The following is a 5,367-nucleotide window of genomic DNA, read 5'->3' as shown; positions in this document are numbered from 1 at the left end:
CACATTTACATTTTATTTACAAAACTGTAACAATAAAATTATAAAACTTCATATTTGCTACACTGAAATGTGATATAAGTTCTTTCGTATAGTCGGCTATAAAAGACTTACCCGATCCTTATCGTTAATTTCAAAATTTATGAATAGTGAATTTTACATATCGAACATCACTTAATTTGATTTTATCTAAGCCCATTTTACTAGGTTAAATGAAATATTCTAGGTAATTAAAAATTAAATTACCTCTCGTTATGACCAGCTGATTTGTAATCTCGAAAATTGCTTTCAAACATATGTATATGTTAAACGGTGAAGTAATATATTTAAATTGATATACCTTCTGAATTAATTCAAAGTCCTTAAAATTGTCTCATGTAATCTAATACCACGGCACATAAATATGTAGAATTGTATCTTTGCTTTATACTATCTTGGAAAACAGTCACATTGTAGTAATAACGGATAGCACGTGAACAATTGCAGTTTGGTATACACTTGTTTGCTTTGGTAAATCATCATGTATTAAAGTGTCCAACTTCATGTAACAATAAATGTCACACGTGACATAAGTCTATGAGGTTCCCGTTAAACTGTACACACATTCACATTTTATTGTCATATTTTTTTTTGAAACACGTGATAGAACATATTTTACTGTCATTGTTCATTTACTGTTATGCGTTAGCTAATAGTATTTTCATAATTACAAAAATGTTCTTAAAAGAAACGAAACAAAAGTTCTAGAAAATAATTATCTTTATAAAATTAATTTTCCTCTTCTTTCTGAAATTTGTGCTACATCGGTAAGAGAATAAATATAAGAGCATGGTTTATCATACTGACGATATAAGTTTCTCTTCAACTTCATGTTAAATAAAGAATATGTTATATTTATACTCATATAACATTAATGAGGCTATGAAATATTATATAAAATTTTATCCCATTTTTCGAGACATGTCGTTCGCTTTAATTCCATTATTTTGAAGATTCGACTTCAAAATCAAAACAAATTATTTCTAAAATAGACAAATGATTTTATTTGTTTTAATGAAATGTATTAACATGAAAAACGAGTAATGTTTGTTCACGAAACATCATTATCCTATTATACAGAAGCCAGTTTGTTTGTTTGTTTTGAATTTCGCACGAACCTACTCTAGGGCTATCTGTTCTAGCCTTTGCTAATTTAGCAGTGTAAGACTAGAATGAAGGCAGCTAGTCACCACCACCATCGCCAACTTTGGGCTACTTTTATCAACGAATAGTGGGTTTTACCGCACATTATAACGCCTACATGGCTGCTAGGGCGAACATGTTTGGTTCACCGGGGTTCGAACTCGCTACACTCAGATTACTAGTCGAACGCCTTAACCCACATGGCCATGCCGGGCCACAGAAGTCAGAATCAGATACATGATCAGGTTTTCACTTTACTGTTATAAATACTGTGTCTCATATCTTATATAGGTAACGTATTACTATTTCATATAAAAAGGAAATTTTAGTATAGAAGTTATTTAAGTATTAATATCTATTAAAATTATAAATTTAGTCAAAAGACTGAAAACCCAATTTTATTTCTCAACAAAATATATTTTAATATACAAAACTATACATACTTTATAATAACGATGACTGCTAATAGTTATTACAAATGATGTATTATATACTAGAGTTTTACAAACTTAGTAAAAATACTGTCTAATGTCTTGTCTGAACTGAATCTTTATTCAATGTTCATGTAGAGCACATTAGTTATTTGTTGACACACCTGTACACTTTTTGATGGGTGACCGACTATCCATGAAGCAAGTATCCACAAGTTTCATTTGGGGCAATACGTAATATCCTTGTAGAAATAATAGTGTCCGAAGTAATTCACTGAAATTTAATGCTTGTAGTGCTATAGACGTTCCTGGTTAAATTATGCAGTTTTCTATTAAATACTGTTAAACGCTTCTGAGAACTGCAGCATACTGAATGTAGTTGTCTGATAATACTTTCTTCTAATATCTCCGCTAGTTGTTTTATACGATTCACGCGCTTTTCTAAGTTACAACAATTTTCGAAAATGAGCTAAGAATCTTCTGAAAAAATATTGTTCATTCTTACTTTCAAGTATCTTCTACAAATTTTGATAACAATACATGACCAACAATACTCGTCACATGCAAAACAAAATACAGAAACAAGAGAAGGCATTAGAATAAACGTATAAAGGTAAATTCCTTACAGATTATGGGATTGGTTTCAACCTGAAGAGTTTGGTAAAGTACTATTCCACCCAAGGTAAACTAATAACTTAATAAGAGATTCGACCATTTCAATTTATTATTAAAAAAAAATGGATTCCATAATTTGACTAAGAACTTACTTTCTCGAACATTAATTTGCTGGTGCAGAAGCTGTGAGAAGGATTTTATATCAAAATTATTGGAAGAAGAGATTAACTGGTTTTACCATCAAAGTATTGCCGAATTAATACCAATGACAGGATCTACAGTCTATGAACCAAATAATTATTCAATGATTCCGACAAAGAAATTTTATGTGCTTTCCATCACAATGATAGCATACATACATTTGTTCCTATTGTTTATTTCGTTATTTGAAGAAAATGTACGAAAATCATGAATTTCTTCATAACAAATTCAAATACAAGTACCTTGGTCGGTTACTTTATAGAGAATTAAAAGTCCTTTGCATGCCGTTGGGTGAAAATGAAGTTATACAGATTTTCACGTTTTTCTAATTTGAATAGGACAGCAGAGCACGAAATCAGCACTGATAAAGAAAGAATGGTGATACAGAGTCAGTCAGGATCGAAAAAGTTTGAACATGATGCTTTTGTTGACACAAAAAAACCCCTATAACCTGCACCCATATAAAACTGGGTCGATGGAACAGTTTATAAAAAAGCCTAAGATAAAGATAGGCAACTTATAAGCAAAACGTAAAGAATGGATTTAGTTGGCATAAGGAAACTGAAAGCGTATGAAATATATGATAGGAGAACTGGAAAGTTGAAAAAGCTTGATTGCCTTTAAAGATGTTATTTAATTGTTTTAGAAAGAAGAAAGACCAAAATACGAGCACTTATTAGGTAATTTCTGAACATCAGTATGATGACTGATTCTTGGAAGTTATAGAAATGAGATGTTCCACGTGCAACACGTCGTAAAAGTCTATAACAAGTAGTTCTGAGATAATGAGAACGTAGATTACTTATAAACAAAATCCGAATGAATTAGAATGCACATTGGTTTGGCATCGATGTTCTTCTCTTCAATAAAAAGGTGATAATTATGGTAAATGAAATAATTAATTTGTTCAAAATAATACCGATATATTTATCCGATTTGTAAAATTCCTTAGGAAAACGAATAGTTTCGAAATCAGCGAAGCTGAATTACAATCCTTCATTAAAAACAAAAGAATCAACGTTTGAATTCCACAAGATCAGGCTGATTCTTATAACGGATGGAACAGGGTTTAAGGGTCCATTGGTTACAGTATAATTATGCTTGTAAACTTACATGAATTACTTTATTCTTTTTTTTTTTGCTTCACTTTGTCTCATCAGCTAATAAAGCAGCACTAATCTCATTTGATAAAGTTTTGATATTTTGCGAAACATACCATCTTAGATATATAGCACTGAAAGTACTATCTTAAACATTTATTAAACAGAATTCGTTAATACTTAGCTTTACCTGTTATGTGTGTTTTCATATTTGTTATTTTTTTCAACAAAAAAGTAATAATGTTAGGTTTGGTAATATATATTAAAAAAGGTTTTGTGTTTTTCTTATAGCAAAATAACATCAGGCTATCTGCTCAGCCCACCGCTGAATCGAACCCCTGATTTTACGTTGTAAATCCGAGACATACCGCTGTACTAGCGGAATCTCAAAGCGAAAAAGTTATTTTTTCTTCTAAGAATGAAATAAAACTTCTGATAATATTTCGTTCAAAACACCGAATTCTTAATGAAATACTGACAAAATGAAGATGTACAATAATGTGTTAGCTTTTGGGTATTAATACTGTATTTTAAACTATAAATGTTCAAATAAACATCCTAATAAACAAATATATGTAATTATATTTAAATTATGAACATGACAACAGATGGTTGTATTTTACTTGAATTGTCTACCAGTAACGTTAACATTTTATATAGGTTAAAAAGAAGAAGAAAAATAAAATGATCTATGGTATAGGTCAAATCACCAATGAATTAACTATATGTACATATATTTTATTATTTATTTTACTTACCAGAATAATATAATATATTTTGCCACCACTTAACATACAAAATAATTCAATGTAATGTACCAGAGTAAAATAAGTAAAGTATAAATCATGGTTATTCTGAGGAAACTATTCAACTTAAATAGAGATTGTAAAACCTAAAAATCTTTAAAGTAGAGGTTTAGTTTTAATTTTAAACAAAAATAATGACAGATATTATTTTTTTCATAACAATACTTAGTCAGTCTGTAACTTGTTTTACATTCATTTAGCAAACATTATCAATCATAACATCTTCACGTACGATATTTCGCAGTGTGAATTATAAAAACAAAATATAAAAAATAAAATGTTGACAAATTCAGAACCTTGTAATTATTTGGGATTTTTCTCCGTAAAGTAGGTGTTGATATGATGTTCAAATAACAAATTTAAATTTACATAAAGTAGTTTATTATATTACATGCAATACACGAATCTAATGTGTATTTACTTTTTCGAACAGTATGTTGTATCTACTCGTATTAGAATTCATATTGTTTGATAAAGAAGTAAAAAAAACAATCATTCAAGAAAAAATCTATACACTAAAATTGATTAATTGATGACAAACATATTCAACAAGTACTGAAAAGAACATTAGCCTAGGAAAGCCTTGCTACCCTTAATGAAAACGGATATGAAATTTAAAAAATTTAATTCACTATAAATTATTTAATAACTGAATTATTATTTGATTTAATATGACACTTTAAAATGAAAAAAGAATTGTACCTAAGTAAATTTTATTAAAAGTAATAAAATGTATGCCATCAAAACATGAAGCTAAACTTGTAATCAATTTTATTACTATAAGATGCAACAGAAAAGAAAGAGTACAGTATTCTGCCAAAACAAATTCCTTCAGGATCTGTTCATGAATTGAATATTATAATTTTAAGATAGAACAAGACACTCATAACAGTAGAAAAGAGAGTGAAGATAACACTGTTCCTTTAAAGAGATTTTGTTTGGTTTGAATTTCGCAAAACTTCTCAAAGGCAATTTATTCTAGCCATCCGTGATTTAGCTGTGTAAGACTAGACAGAAAACAACTAGTCATCACCG

Source organism: Tachypleus tridentatus, chromosome 13, assembly GCF_004210375.1.
Source record: "Tachypleus tridentatus isolate NWPU-2018 chromosome 13, ASM421037v1, whole genome shotgun sequence".
Lineage (NCBI taxonomy): Eukaryota > Metazoa > Arthropoda > Merostomata > Xiphosura > Limulidae > Tachypleus > Tachypleus tridentatus.
The sequence above is the reverse complement of the archived record's forward strand: the minus strand, read 5'-3'. Positions refer to the sequence as shown.